We start from the raw sequence: 16,842 nt of genomic DNA on the forward strand, positions 1-16,842 counted from the left end.
TCCTGCCACGGGCAGTTTTTCGCTCGAGTAGATGCGTGTTGTAGCGCACAGATGGTCGCGCGAACGCGCTCTTTATGGTCCCCAAAACGACAAGTTTTCGTAAGTGACGAAATTTCCATACGGAGACTCCATGTGTTACTTGTTTGCATCAATTACCAGGTAGAGTCTTGCCTTCATTGCACATTGTCGTTACCCTTAATATAAACGTCTTAAATGTTTTATTTTCGCTGACTCACACCGAGAGAATACGTCCCTTCGTTTGAGCGCTACAGTTATTTAAAGATATACTAAAAAGAAAACCAAGTTGGGATATAAAGGCAAACTATGGTTAAGCAATGCAAATAATGCTACCTCTGTCGCGAGAGGACGCTGAATAAGTAAACAGAAGGACGGGATAACTGAAGAGAGGTGGCGGCGCAATGTTGAGGCTTCTGCAGCATGACGTCTTAGCGTTTAACAGCGTCTCTTCGATATGGTATTATTGAAAGGGGATGATGAAAAACAAAAGATTTTTTAAAACACAGTCATTGGCTCAGGTGTCAGGTGCATTCAGATGTGGTGAACCGGCCCGCAGGAAAAAGATGGTCTTGGCAGGGCTGCTAAGCGACGAAGGTGCCATAAAGCTTGAAGCGAGAGCACCGGAGAAATGTGCATGTGACGAGAAGAAAGCAAGAAAAGAGTGAATAGAGGACGTGAATACAGCAGAAGCACGACTATTTAGCGGTAAAAAGAGGAGGGCGTGGCCGTCGTCTACAGTGATGTGCTGCATCGTGTACAGAGAAGACGTAGTATGAAAAATGTGTTTAATTTATCACTATAAGATGCAGCGCGGCCCGTCGCGGCACCCCGCGGCGGCCTTAGTAACTATGCAGCACATGATGCTCAAATCAGCCAATGGGACTTTGTGTTTATGACGCAGTGACTTTGTATGATGGCATCATTTGTCGAGAGAAGAGCGAGCGATACTGCGATATAATGTTTGGCGCGCATGTTCTCAGGAGCCTCGTCTACCGATCGGCAGCGTTTTCTGACCATGCATGCTCAAAAAGTGTTGCAGAGCCCCTTTAACCTCCTCTTTGCGTTTTAACCATTCACTATACTTCCATGGGTGTGCGATATTTGTAATAGCTCGATGGCTGTCGTTAAGGGAAAAAGTTGCCCTGCTTCGTTCAGATTTGCCGGCACACAGAAAAATGTGTCGCTATCGGTGACATGTCACATATTAATGCCGCTGATGAGGCCTACGGAGAACTTCCTTTCTGTGATCATTTGATAAGCGCGACGTTGCACATCCGTGCCTTTCCAGTTTGCCTCCTCCAATGAAGCAGCAATTGCCCGTATTAGCTCGCACTTGCAAGCTGAGTCTGCTAGCGCCTTGGCTTGTTCAACAAGCCGGTAGGGTTAAAAACATTAGTTGTGTGATTTTGCGTACGAAGCGACCTTAGTGGGGGAATGGGAATGTTAGTGGGAATGTTAACTACCTGGGGTAACTTAACGCGCACCTCAATGTGATAACACGGGTGTTCTTGCGTATCACCCCCATTGAAATGGGGCCGCCGTGGCAGGCAATCGAACACGCGTCTTCGAACTACCCCGAAGGTTGATAAAGTAGGGTAATGTAACTCATTTTCTTCTAAATGTGAGTATGGTAGCACGATTATGGTAGGAGGAGCCCGTCATTCGCGTCGAAATGTCCAATCGATTACATTTTCGCGCGCCTCTGTAGCTAATAAAGAGGCATTAAGACTTATGGTGAAGAGCGCGCGGTCTTATTAAGACTGTGTGCTTCCAGCGAAATCATAAATCCGCTTCACCAATCCACGCGAGCGCGCAGAACGTATTCCGCATGAATGTGCAATGCTGTTATTCAGGAGGAAAATGCGTCTGCATCTGCGCATTCGCGGTGTATACTAGCAGACGACACTACACAAAACGTACACGCCCACAGACGACTCTACGTCGCCGTGCTCTTTGCACTTCTCTCGCTCTCGTACCAGCCTGTCGTTGCTGCGCGAGTAATTTGTCTCGGCGGAGAACCTGCCAGAACCACCCGCCATTAAAGCTATACCTTATTTACTCTTGATTACACGCCAAGTCGAGCTACGTTCCTCCGAGATGCGACTCCACCTCCTCGCATACATGCGTAGTAGTCTCGCCGAATGATAATTTGCGCCGGAAAGCCGACGTCAGCAAGAAAAGGGTTGTGAATCGCAGTTTCCGTCGTCGTGCGCGATTACTGTAGGCGTCCCTCGTCTTCTGTCTGTGCCGCGTCTTGTCCCGGACCGCTTTGTTCTCTCATTAACGCTCTCCTAGAGCGAGCCAGCCGGTGTGACTTGGAAGTAGCAGACCCGAACGTCGTCTTGGCGCTCCACCAGCGCGGGCGGTGACGAAAAGGTTTTATTTCCTTTCGCGTTTTCTTCTTGCTTTTTGTTTGCTTCGTGTTAAAATCTACGATGCGTTGCGCCAGCCGTTGTCAGCTCTGCGATGCCAGAGACCCCCTCTCCTGTCTTGCGCACAGCGGTGACGCACCTCGTGACGAGTCCGCTTCTTCTGGGCCCCAGCGGCGCTGCAGGCGCCGACAGTTTCTCTCTCGGGCAAATGATGCGCGGCCTCCTTTTGATACTCGTTCGTTACGGCGTCGCCCTGGCGCCTTCCTGAACCGTGCGCCGAAGCTGTGTCGCGCGTGCAGCGACGCGGTATCGGGCGAGAGACAGACACGTGGCGCATTGCATGATCGCCTGACCACGAGGCTCGCGCTCGGGTTGGCCGCCTGGTCACAATTGTGGGTAGGCCGCCCCTAGTCACGATTTCGTGCTTTCGCGTTTGCGCAGTCGTAATTTCGTGGAAGTTGAGGTGATTATAATTTAACGCAAGTTGTCAGTTACTGATCAGCATCTCATCGATGGCTAAGTAATCATCGATGGTTAGTAGGCTAAGTAAGCCTACTAAGCCGGTACGAGAAAAACAATGGACGTTCTCTCATTCTGGAGGTCATGGTGTTTGTTACACTCGAGTAATCACCTTGCGATTATGTTGAAGAACCCCCTCGTACCCCCACCCCCGGAATGTTTACTTTGTTTGTATATTATATGCACGGACACATACCAACACAAAATGAACGTTCATATAGGGAGCTCAGACGCCGCCGAAACGATATCCCGGCAACGCCCATGATGAAAAACGATGATCAAGGTGCTGGTTGCTTCGGCGCCCTTGGTCGCTTCATTTTCCCGAGAGACCGTCCGAGTGCAACCACAGCGTGAGACCTCATTGCGTATCCGAGCAGCTTGGTCTCTTACCAGTGCGTGGGCCAGCAAGCGAGTAGACGCTTGAATTTGGACCTAGTGTTATTCAATACATGACAGATTTACCCTATTCGTCTTTCTTTAGCAGTAAATGAGTATTCGTGAAAATGACGCACGAACACAGATGCGAGTTCCACGTACTGCAGCTATACACTGCTTCTTTGCACGCATTCGCAAGCTTTGTACGAGAGACGGAGAGATGTGAGTTGGCCAGCCGTCGTGTCCGGCAAGCTCACTGTGACTAGACCCCCACCCATATTTACACGAACCCTACTTTAACTAATGAGAGCGATACGTGTGCAAGTGACGGCTGAGCGAACGCGCCCACAGAGTTGCGGAGGAGTAATCCCGGAACGGGCAAACAAGCCGGTTGAATAACGGGCGCATTTCCTGAGCCTTTCTTGTTTTATTTGGCCTTCGTACAAGTGCGGCCTCCCCGGCAAGGAATCGCACCCGCCATCTCGTGCTCAGCAGCAAGAGAACGCGATAGCGTGCCGCCGCGACGGGTGGCAATTTTGAGTTAAAAGTTAGATATTAGACTAATAGAGTATTCTATCAAAGCCCTAGTTTTGTCAAGATATTATTGTGGAAGTGTTTTATCACCACTAGAAAGAATGAAAAGTAATTGGTTTCATATTCTTGAAGTTTCTTCGCACCAACAATCCGAACACTGGTCTATCATTGATACTGCGTCACTTTTAGAAATATTTTTGCACATTTCAATCTTTGTCAGCGCAGTAAACGTTCCAGGTACAGAGTTCAGTATTTGCATCTTTTAAAATACAATTAACATAACTGTCAATGAAGAAATTAACTAAGCAATTGACAATGTAATGTCGAGATTCAGAGCGTCACCGTTTGGGGAATGTCGGTGTCTTTTTTGGATTACATAAAGAGTCTTTATTCATGTGTGAGTAGCGTCTTCCTTGCATTTTAGAAAAGTTATTTGATTGAAAATAGCTCAACTTATTTTCTTCGGGTACCTCGAAGCGCACCATGTGCTCATTTAGCCTGAGGGTTGTGTACTTCACACCTCTTGATGTTTAACACACTTTATATGTGCGTCAGCGCGCGACGTGACGATTTTCAACAGGACGAGCCTTGGCTTAGAGGAGAATTCACGTTAGATGTGGACTTCCTTGCAGTTGTTTCTGTTTGCTCTTTCACTGAAGTCAGGTTACTGATGCGTACCCTCCTGACGTGAAGCCGCGCTTCACGTCAGGAGAGTGCATGCCATATAGGCAATCAAAAACCGACGAAGCGCTTACTCTGGCTCGACTCATTGACATAGCCAGCGTATTGGTCCAATCTCTCTCTACAGTGTTCAGAGCCAGCACGATTTGAAATACTTCCCAGTTCTGGCGTGTAAATCTGGCTGCTGAAGGCCTTGGGGACATACCCTAGGGTTCAGACGTCGCTGTCCCGTAGCAACGGTGCGCTCACTAAACGCAACGGCATCATCCTCATCTCGGTGGGCGAAGGGCGCTCGTTTGCCGAAGTTGCCCCAGAGGCGGCCATGATGAAGGCGTTGCAACCGAGGCCAGTGTGGCCTAAACACGCGTACCATTCCGTGAAGCAAGGAGAAAAACTGACGATACTACAGACAGTCAAGGGCAGCGGTGGCAAAAGCAGAAGCGCCCGAAAACACAACAGCAAAGCAAAGTGGAGTGGGGGCAAAAGCGAGAGGGTGCGGTGAACGGGTTGCGTTAGCGTTCTTCCCAGAACGCGGGCACGCTCCTCATCCAGCGAGGCTCCAAAGTGTGCCTAGAAACGAACTCGCGCGGGGCGAGGATCGCGGGAGAGGAGGCTGCGCCGCTGGCCGGGCTCCAAACAGCTGTTTACCCGCGGCCCTGCTGGCGCTCGAACAGCTGAGGGAGTCGCGCGACCCGCGGCTTGCGTCACGCCGCCGGCAGTGAGTTGCGCGCATCTCTTTACTTCCGATGATTCTTTCGTACCTTCCCGCTCTGCTGGCCGGCGGGGAGAAGGAAGCGGCAGCGTGATGCGGTTGTAGCAGCGAGGGAAGAGCACCGCTGACGGAGAGAGGAGAGCGAGACCGTAGTGCAGCGCCGGAGCACTGCGCTCCGAGGGGCAGCAGCGAGTGCTCACTCATTATACGCGGAGCCGCGGTCCGTGCGTTTGTGGCGTGACAGTCGATCCCCATCGGGACGTTGTTTCTCGTCACCCTGGCCCCTTGTGAGAGGCGATCGGAGTGCTCGAGGACGCGCCGTCAAGGTAGGCCCGAGTCCCAAACGTTCTCTTCCGCTCGCGGGTGGCCGGAACCGCCGTCGCGCACGTGGGTCGAACCGCCGCGGCGCCACTGTCATCGCGTGTGGGCCTTGCGCAACGGGTTACAGCCAATGCAAATGAGCGCAACCTGCGCGATACGGTATCGTGGTCATTAAGTAGTGTGTATGTGGACAGTGTCGGACGAACGTATTCAGGCTCGTCCGGACCTGTATGTCGCGTGAGCCTTTGTGTGTCGTCATGTGTCTCGGCTTTAGACCCGCGCTACGTCGGGCAGGTTGCAGTGATTCGGTGAAACGTTGCGCAATCACCTCGGCAGGCGATGCCATTGCACGAAAGGCAACGGTCGCCATCTTCTTGGTGACGCGAATATCTGCGCTGCCGTCGACCGGTGCAGCTTGCATCATTAAGAACGCGAAGCGTGGGCCCTCGCTTGAGCTGCGCTGTCTGCGAGTCTGTCTCCCAGCGTTATGGTGTACCGTTGGCGTATAGGTGTGTGCTTTCTGTCATAGGCGTGAGCACGGGGGTGGGGGGGGGGGGCAGGGTAGTGCAGCGATATCACCTGAGGGGGTCGCCAAGTCGGCTCGCATATCCTTACTCAGTTTCACCTGCCCCGTCATTGTTAAATACGCAGGGTTATGGCGATGGAAGTTTTTCACGACAATGGCAGCCGAGTACCGCTGATGTTGCATTCCAAGAACTGCTTACGTCCTGCAGCTTTACCTCCGGAAAGCCGGTGTCCCAAGGCAGGCCCTTGTGAGCAGCACGTCATGGCCTGATATTCATTTTTGGATCCATTGCGAAGCTTTTTTTCTTTCGAACTCGTCCATGGTAAAGGAGGGAGGGGGGTGCAAGGACGCTGCGTTAAAACATGGCTCTCCCTAATCGAGCTGAGCACCCTGCGCACGCCTATGATTTCTGTCACTTTATGTATACATCTTCAAAGGTAGCCGAGTTTGCGGTTGTCGCCACGTTGAAGAGGAAGAGACATCCTGGTTACGCTCGTTGTCGCAGGTTGAGAACTGCACCAGCTCGTGAGAAGCTTATCGTGCAGCTCCCAGTTCTTGCTGTGCTTTCTCTACAGACGGGTCAAACAGCCGCATTAGCTTGCCTGTCTAACGACAGCTATATGGAAGACGTTATTTGCGGAGCCATAAACTAAATCAGCTCGGCATGGGGTGTATTTCCTCATCCCTGTTTCTTTCACCGTGTCGTCCGTTTATAGTTTGGCACGGTTATTGGGAAACCAAGATGTTCGGCGCCTCCTCGTGGAAGCGACGTGGTTCAAAGGACGCCGGCTTCTTCGCGGCGCTGTTTCTCTTTTGGCGCCAGTTCTCGTTTGCTTACGCCGCGTGACGGTCGCCCTTTTCAACAGCTTCCTGCTGGCCGTCCTTCACAAAGAGAATGGCTGCGTGAAACTTTAACCAACTTGCCCGGCGTTTTCGCGCGCACATGGCTCTCGCTGTCTATTCCAGCAGGCTTACAAAATTTGAGCGAAAGCCTCACAAGGGTTCTTCGCGAAACAGTTCGGCGCATTATACATACAGCAATTGAGTAATTGCTACCCTAAAAGAAAAATGAATCGTTAATCTTCTTCGACATTAAAGAACGAAATTAGACTGCAGTATTTATTTAATCCGCAGTATTCTTTGACTCATACTTATGCAGAGCACTTTGCAGGAGAAGATGGGTATCGACTTGCCGTGGCACCACGCAAGAAACCGCATAATACATACATACATACATACATACATACATACATACATACATACATACATACATACATACATACATACATACATACATACATACATACATGCATGCATGCATGCACATACATACATACATACATACATACATACATACATACATACATACATACATACATACATACATACATACATACATACATACATACATACATACATACATACATACATACATACATACATACATACATACATAGTGGTTGAATGACCGTGATATCGAACTACTGGCTTTGGCCGCAGCAGCCCAGTTCTTTAACCAGTAGCTCACGACCTCTCTTTGCTTTTTTGCGTTGTGATTGCTTTAAGGCTACGACCACACACATACTTGAGACGTTTGCGCCAAGAAAACGCCAATGTATACACCAAGGAAAGACATTTCGATCCCGGACGTGTCGGTGCTTGTTCGAATCTGAAGCGGTGTGTTTCTGAGTTGGTAGACCGCGCAAAGGCGTAGTGAATTCACTGTAATGTCACTGGCTTCGCCGAAATCTGCCCGGTGCTGAACGCGTGGGTGTGCGCACACAAGCCAGCAGCAGACAGGGCAGTGACCTTCGACGAAAACTCTTGCGTGGGAGTCCATCGGTGAAGCTGGGAGGCGGAGCAGGCCGCGCTTCCACCGCGGCGACTATATTGCAGCTCTATCATCTCGGCGTTCGTGCCGCAAATGAAGGACGCCACGCAGCGCCAAGATTGTATACTTATTGGCGTTTTTTACATGAAAAAGCAACACAATTGCTGTCGCAAATTACGAAAAAACAGTGTTGACAGATACAAATGAATGAACGGAATGACGACGGGGCGGAAGCAGACATGCAGGCTGTGAGACAGAGGCGGGCAAACAAGACCGTTGTCAGAGTGATGAGTATACATAGACAGAGCAACTCACGGGGACTGGGGGAAAGGACAACATTCTGGTCGGTTTACAGTTGGAAAGTTGTGCGTGGACGACGATAGAAGATGATAAACGGCAGCGCACGCCGGGTTCAGACACATACACGAAACACGAAAAAGGACGACACTAGCGCTGATTTATCGTGAATATGACCAACCAACTAGACCACAAGTACATTGTAGAAGATGCTTGGTCAAATCTCTTATCGTCGCCCAAGTACAAATCAGCCACCCTCTTAAGCTGCGTTACTATCAGATGAACATACATACACACATACACATACATACATACATACATACATACATACATACATACATACATACATACATACATACATACATACATACATACATACATACATACATACATACATACATACATACATACATACATACATACATTACTATATCTGATATGCGTGCACAAACACAACGATACAGAAAATAGAGAGAGCAGGCTGGCAACTGCCAACTGGAGGGACACAACGCTTGCCTACTCTTTCGGGAGGAAGATAGATAGATAGATAGATAGATAGATAGATAGATAGATAGATAGATAGATAGATAGATAGATAGATAGATAGATAGATAGATAGATAGATAGATAGATAGATAGATAGATAGATAGATAGATAGATAGATAGATAGATAGATAGATAGATAGATAGATAGATAGATAGATAGATAGATAGATAGATAGATAGATAGATAGATAGATAGATAGATAGATAGATAGATAGATAGATAGATAGATAGATAGATAGATAGATAGATAGATAGATAGATAGATAGATAGATAGATAGATGAGTTGACAGACACAAGCAGACCGAAGCTCAGGGTGCTCTGTCAGACGGTGGACTGAAAATATATGTTGTCACTTGTTGACATGGTATCGAGATACGAAGTTCCATGCTTTCATACTTTTGTTTCCACGTTTTTCTTTCGAATCCACTGTTTTCGTAGGAGATGTAGGGACAGCTGCATATAGCTCCCCATAACACAACTGTTTCGAAGCTATTTGTAAGGCAGCGATCAAGGAACATCCATAGAAATGCGGCCATCGTGGATGTGATCGAACCCTTGACCTCGTGCGCACCAGCTCAGAGCCATAGCAACTGAACCATCACTCCTCGAGCGAAAGTTCTGTTAAGTAGTTGAAAACACGAACTTTTGTTATCTCTGTGCTATGGACAAATCAAGTAATGCGTTCGGTCGAATAAACTCATCACTTATGCGCAGTTCACGCCCGTGCGACATTGCCGACAGCGTTATATATGCATAAGCGGAGCGCACCTCGATTTGTTGAACGACAAAGAGGGACATAATTGAAGTGTTATTGTGCGCATAGCAATGGCGCATACGCTTAGTGTATGATGATCCACCTGGCAAGGAAACAGATGCTTCTCGTAATTCAACTCACGAAGTCGTTATGGCTCTGCAGACGTTGACGAAAGTATCAATGTTTATACAGCATCTTGACTGGATTTTCTTAGCGCGAGTAAACAAGCTGGACAGAACACTTACACAGCGCCGTCTGTCCTTGTGTGTTTTATATTGTCTAGTTCAGGCGTCTCAACCACGCGGCCCGCGCACTTTTTATTATAGTGACCCGGCTAGCACATGACTGCCTTCGTCCGATATTTCTCGTCAGGCACCCCGTGGGGTCACCATGCGTCGAAACATAACTGCACAAAAATTCTATATTTCAGAATCGGCGCACAGGTTTTAGCCATCCTGAAGACCGATATGGATACATTTCTCGAGCCCTGAGGCCCAATCCCTCCCAGAAATGACCCATACGTGAGATATGGGAAAGGCCTTCCTTCAAATGGCAACGTTCGCTGACATGCTGGTAGCGACACTGTAACGTACGCCTGCTTGCAGTACTTCTCGTTCTACCATATTCCTTTTTTTTTCTCTGCTTTTCGTGTTTCGCTCGTACTATCTGTCCAACGCACTCGTCACACGAATTGACCACTTGGCGCGATTCAATCGAAAGAAAGCATGCTTAAATGGAATGTACAATCAATTGAAACCTGTTTTCAATTATTCGCATACGCATTCGATGAAATGCCTGGTATATGAGCGTAACGCGCCATGTCAGCGGTTTTGTTTTTTGTGTTTTCGCCAGAATTCAGAAAGAAAATATCGATCTCACAGAACACATTGGTTCTCACTGATGCACGTCCCACGAGAATCGATGACACCGTACGCAGGACCAAATTTTCGTTGATGATAAACGCACGCGAAACGAACGCTAAACCGTACAGCGTGCACGATTGAATGAGAGAGATTGAACTTAAGCACGCGAACATTGCGTGTTTGCTGCGGGAAAGTCCCTGTCTCAGTAGAGATGTCCTTAAATCGTATTTCGGTTTAATATAACGTATGAACTGTACTGTGCACGGAATATCAGCTCGGAATTCGGGTATAATGTACAATAATTGGGTGGGGTGAAAAACAGGGCCTATTTTGTACATTTATTTTACAAAATCACAATTGTTAGAGGGCTTCTTATCATTTTGCGAACTGTATGGCTAATGTATTTGCGTAGGCAAGGGGGGGTGGTGTTAAACCTTTCCCCTTTTTGTGAAAAATTTACACCGCTGTATACGTACACGCACATGGAGGTATAAAATTACCTGTTATTTATTATAACCTAGCTCAAATAATCAAAATATTTATTTCTAAACCGCGATCTATAGAGAGTATATGCTTCATTTGCTAAGTGACGGAGTAGTGAAGTCATGTACACTTTGCAGAAATCCTATAACCAGCACCACTTTATAGTATATGCGGCCTTACAACGAGCGCTATACGAAATGTGGGGAATTTCAGATTAACAATTTCCCAAAGGCGTGCCCGTGTGCAGCAGTAGCATGGCGGCTATAACGTTAAGCTGAATAACATGAGGGTGCGGCTTAGATTCCAGGCCTCGGTGGCTGCATTTCGATGGGAGTGCAATGCACAAAAACACCAAGCGTGCTTAGATTTATCCTATAGCGGTAAAAATTAAGGCGGAGCCTTGCACACTACGACGTGCTTATCCTGTACACGACGGATTGGTACGAGCCTGCCATGTTTAAACTGGGAAGGGGAAGTCCAGCGTAGATGCTGTACCCAATAGACTCAACATTCCTTTCTCAAGGTCGCGAGAATGCAGACAAATGCCGGCGATCATTCGCTCCTATATAGAATACGATGGTGTCGTGTTCGTGTAGGTCTCGAGCATCATTAATCAGATCTTGGTTTTTCAATTCAGTTCAATTCAGTTTTATTCCATTTTTCTTGGTATACACACATAAAAATGGAGGAAGCCCGAACAAAAAGTGAAGCACTGTTCACTTGACGGAGATTCGGGCCCTCCTTACAAGGCATACAGCATGACAGTAGATGCAGTACAAAGGAAAAACACCCAATACGCGCATTTGTGACAACAAATACCGCAAGGATGTCCATTTCATATGTTCTTTTGTTATTATATAAAATTAAACATACTTCACACGCATACCAGAAAAACACAAAACCACGTGCTATACTTCTGAACTAAAAGAAACTGAGTGAATATGCATAATTAGATTTTGCGAACGAAGGAAAGAGAAATAAGAACACTACAGAAATACAGATAAACTAAGAAAGAAGAAGCGTACAATTGTCCACAGGCGTAAACTACTGAAGAGATACAAAAAAATGTCTTATTGTTTTCTTACTAGAAGATTAGGTCACTATTTCATGTTCTATGAAGTAGAAGTTTTGGAAGTCTGTAACAGAGCATCTGCTCACTCATAATTAAACGAGTATATGGAATAATCCAGTTTTCCGCATTACGGAAAGGGTATGGGTGCGTTTTTTTCTGAAGCTGGGTTAATGTACGCAGTGTTCCATCAGAAAACTTAAGACACCGTTTGTATCTGAGGGATAAATTGTATGCGTAGCAGTTGTGAGCACGTTTTGACACGTGAAAGCCCTTAACTTATGTTTCTAAAAAGCACGCCTCTTGCAGTGCGGGACCATCGTAAATGGAACACCCATGGGTTTCTTTAGCAGATTTGTGGACCTGCGCACGGTGAAGTGCAGCGCGCGCCGGCAGTTCAGGATTGCCAGTTTCGGCTACTTTATGGCAATTTGGGTACTTCTTTAGGACGGTGGCGGCAGAAATAACGCCTTGGCTACTTGGCTAGTTTTAAATGCGAAGCATTTCTTAGTGAACCTCAAGCACTTTGGCCGTTTCTACTATCTATCTATCTATCTATCTATCTATCTATCTATCTATCTATCTATCTATCTATCTATCTATCTATCTATCTATCTATCTATCTATCTATCTATCTATCTATCTATCTATCTATCTATCTATCCGCCTACGTCTGGGCGCTCTCCTGGTCGCCTCCATAAGTTGTAATATACCAAATTTGGCATAGCAGGGGATCAGTGTGTGACGAACACGATGCACAGGTCATGACATGAATAACGCAAAATACTTGTCGCGTACGTCATGAAACCCTTTCTCTAAGTCACGTGTGGCACATACCCGCATACCAGTGTTCATGTTATGCGGGTATGTGCCTCAACCAATACAGTAACCGCGAACACACACACACTGACACGCAAGAAAAGTGATAATAATAATAGTTGGGGTTTTATGTCCCAAAGCCACGATATGATTATGAGAGACGCCGTAGCGAAGGACTCTGGAAATTTTGACCATCTGGTATTCTTTAACGCGTACCGAGGTCGCGCATTACACGGGCATCTAGCATTTTCCCTCTATCAAAATTCGACCGCCGCGGCCGAGATCGAACCCGCGACCTTCTGGTCAGCAGCCGAGCACCGTAACCGCTACACCACCGCGGCGGACGAAAGCAAAGTGAGGAAGCTAAAGACAGACCACCCATGGAAGACGCTCAACTACTATCTACTCGTCCACGTGGTCCGCAACGTGGACCACGCGAATTGCGCAAAAACCGGGGCCAATGCTTCCTACAATAAATCTGCCGAGAGTACCAGGCCTCTCATCATTACCGGTGACTTCAACGTTGATTTATAAAGACCCGAAAATGCCTGGTCCTTATACTGCATGAAAGACAGCTTGGATGTGGATAGCAGGGGCGTAGCGAAGGTGGAGGTTGGGGGGTTTCGACCCCCCCCTCCGAAAATTTTCAATTTTTCTTGCGTATATATGCACGCACACATACAAATGCACGCACGAACATACATAAAGTATGGTAGAACCCTCCCCCCCCCCCCTCTCCGAAAAAAATTTCTGGCTACGCCCTTGGTGGATAGGGCATCAATAGACCTCGCTGCCACGTCCAGGACAGGAGGCATCATAGATCATTTCATCGTAAGAGGCATCCAGGATTGATTTCCACCAGCTGTACTATACCTCGCACTTCACTACACTTGGACCGCTCGTAACCGCGATCACGAACGGATCCGATTAAACAAGTCCGGTCCAGCTGCTGGTGCTCACTGATCACGGTGATAATGACCTTGTTCAAGAACTGTGAAGAACACCTTCCACACATGCACACGGGTTCGTGAAACGTGCGTGCGTTCTCCGTCATAACAGACAAGTGCAAGCATAACAACTGTAACAACTGCAACTGTGACTGTAATGGATGTGCAGCAGTGGCGTAGGCAGAAATTATTTTCGGGGGGGGGGGGGGGGGGAGTCATGAAATACGCGTTAAGAGTGTGTCATTTCTGCAACAGCGCAAGAAACTTCGTCAAACTGCACGAACTGTTAGCTAAAGTCAACAATTTATGCTTTAATCTAAGCAATTATGATGTCGGAAAGTTCTTCCTTTACTTCTTTAGACTTATAGCGAAAACCGTTTGGATTTCGTTATTTAAGTGAAAACGTCGCGTTTCTGTTCACACATGCGTGGCTACTCCTGGTTACTTTTACTGCCCTTAGGACAAGTGCGCTACTTTTTGGCTAGTTCTTCCGATTTCTTGCCTATTTTTGTCTTTTCGACCTGGCAACCCTTCCGGCACTGCCCGCACTATGTCGGGGACGTCGGAACGCGACGATATCGGGCGTTCCGGCGCTGGCGTTACGCAGCAACAGCTTCCGCTATAGCGACGCGGATGCCGGCAGTGCGTCAGCGCGGTAGTCGAGCGGAGGACGTTGCTGGCGACAGCTGCTGAGCGTCGCGAGGTCAGCGTTCGGGGATGCTCCTCGCGCGCATTGTTGACTCACCGCGGAAAGGTTTACGCCGTCGCCGTCGACGTCGAGGGCCACGGCTGCGCTTCTGGCACGTGCACTGGGCGCGTGACGCAACGCGCCGTAGCACGTGCTCTGACCAGCTGGAGCACCTGCATCATCATCGTAATCATGCACTATGTCTATCGCAGAACGAAGGCGTTCCCCAGCAACTAGTTCACTATACCAACAATCTAATCACTTCTGTCTTCCGTAAGCCGCTCCAATTTTGCGCTGCGGCGAACTTTAAGCTGCGAATTTAGGTCTAATCAGACCCTAACAACACCCATCAGAGAGCAGGAAACAAATGAAAGGTTCTTAATACGTATTTATATGACTGAAAGATAAGAAGCTATTTTATCTTTCAGCACTAGCGCTCGCTGTTTCCACCATTTTTTTAGTCGTAAAATACCATGTCACATCGCGATAGCTCTGCCTACGAAGAAGAAATAGATATTGCATAGTAATATTTTAGATGGAGATGCATGATTTCTTCGATTTACCCTTCATAAGAAAAGCTGCGATTTCACTCGATCCACGGCTGCTGCATTTGCGATGGAGGCGAAAACGTTTGAGGCCCGTGTACTTAGATTCAGGTGCACGTTAAAGGACCCTAGGGGGTCGAAATTTCCGGAGACCCCCACTATGGCGTCCCTCCGAATGATATCATGGTTTTGGGACGTTAAACCCCAGATATTATTATTAATATTATTATTAGATTTCACTCGAAAAAAAATTGATATTTCACACTAATCCAAAACATGCCTGGGAGTACAATTTTGGTATTTCTCCTAACATCAACTTTTGATTTAGTAATTCCGTCGACTAGATTAGTAATGAAATAACTAATTAAATCAGGCAGCCAGTTCCAGTCAATCAGTCAGTTAAATCATTCATCGATTCACTCACTCGATTGACCAATACCGCTTTGAAAGCAATGTACGTCGCCGTATGTAGGCCTATAAGTAAAAAAGATACTGAAGTGAAGCGGATGAAAGAGCCCCTTTCCCCTTCATCGCCCGACTGTCAGGCACTTCGTATAGTGAACCAACTGTGCACCGCAGCAGTGGTCAAGTCATTGGAGCGTCCGCCTCTAATGCGGTGGGTCCTCGGTTCGAATCCCAATGCCGCCGGGCACCCACCGGTTTTTATATAAAGCAGAGAGGTACCCCGGGCTGAAGTCCGGTGTTGAAAGTACTCATATCTCAGCAAAATAGCCTCTCCTTTAAAGGCGAAAGCCTTAGATGCCTCATGAAACGCGAAAATTGACCGCCAGCGTCAGCGGCGTCAACACGAGTGATGTAAAAAGTCATGACATGACGAAGTCACTATATGACGTCATCATGACGTCACAGATCAACAAAATTTGTGACGTCACATGATGAAGTTATCACACGACGCCGTCGCTTTGTCAAAGGTGGGCCGACCCTGGACGCAGTGCGAGATCATGTTAGGTGTAGAAAGCTTTAGTAGGTGGGCGGTGGAAAATCAATCCAACGACTGAGAAGCAAAAAAGATGGCTTTCGCCTTCGAGTAGCCTTAGGCGAATGCATAGTGACCGTGTGAGTTTTCAATGTCTCCTTTCACTCCCCTTACCCCCCCCCCCCCCCCAAAGACGCTGCGCCGTGCTCTCTCGTGGGTTGCAGAAATAGGCGTTTTTACTCGCTTCAAATCGCTACTGCAACCAACTGTGCCGCACGTGTTCGGTGCATTGCTCGGCACCGACTCGAATGCTGCCCTCTGGGTTGGCCTCGTCCCTGCAATGAGTGGCGCCCGGCAACAGCGCACACGCCTTTCGCGTCCTCTGTGCACCCGAGGACCGCGCTGTCGCAACCGCACGCGTCACCGACGACCGAGCACAGGCACGCCCGCCGGCCAGCGCCAGGAAGTCGTGGTCGCCACAACACGGCGCACGCATTAAACCCTCGGCCGCCCCTCGGCAAAACTCATTTTTCTTTGCTACAGTTAAGCAGCGATTGCCTAACTTGACGCAGCGATAACGTTTTTATTTGCTCTCGTTAAAAACTGACTTCCCGTTGGCACTCTTGTGTAGTTTTTATGTAGTTTCGTGACGGTTACGAAGGGAAATTACTCCTCCCTGTCCCTGGGGCACGCGTGCTCAGCGTGCCTTATTTCGTTGCGGTGTTCTTTTGAGCAATGAGCTGTTTTAAATGAAGTTAAGAAACTGGAGTTTAACTGTTTCTTTTCAGCTTCTTCCCCCAAGAAAACTTTCGTAATTCTGATTGTCTCGGTTTGGAACTATGCGAGGTTCATCATCATCATCATCATCAGCCTGTCTACGCCCACTGCAGGGCAAAGGCCTCTCCCATGTTCCGCCAATCAACCCGGTCCTGTGCTTTCTGTTGCCACGTTATATCTGCAAACTTCTTAATCTCATCTACCCACCTAATTTTCTGTCTTCCC

The 16,842-nt window shown here is 47.9% G+C and overlaps 1 protein-coding gene across 2 annotated transcripts in view; it reads left to right on the top strand.

The window, feature by feature from the left end:
* The window catches only part of LOC119386626 (monocarboxylate transporter 13), a 173,959-nt gene that overhangs the window by 116,430 nt on the left and 40,687 nt on the right, over positions 1 to 16,842 (top strand). Inside the window, exon 1 of one of the 2 annotated variants that reach the window (XM_037653914.2) lies at positions 5,330 to 5,537. The exons of the other annotated variant lie outside the window; for it this stretch is intronic. The gene's annotated coding sequence lies outside the window, so the exon portion shown is untranslated. Of the gene's footprint in view, positions 1 to 5,329; positions 5,538 to 16,842 lie in introns of those variants that run through there. 2 annotated transcript variants of the gene reach the window in all.

The sequence above is a fragment of the Rhipicephalus sanguineus genome, chromosome 3, assembly GCF_013339695.2.
Source record: "Rhipicephalus sanguineus isolate Rsan-2018 chromosome 3, BIME_Rsan_1.4, whole genome shotgun sequence".
NCBI classification, from domain to species: Eukaryota; Metazoa; Arthropoda; class Arachnida; order Ixodida; family Ixodidae; genus Rhipicephalus; species Rhipicephalus sanguineus.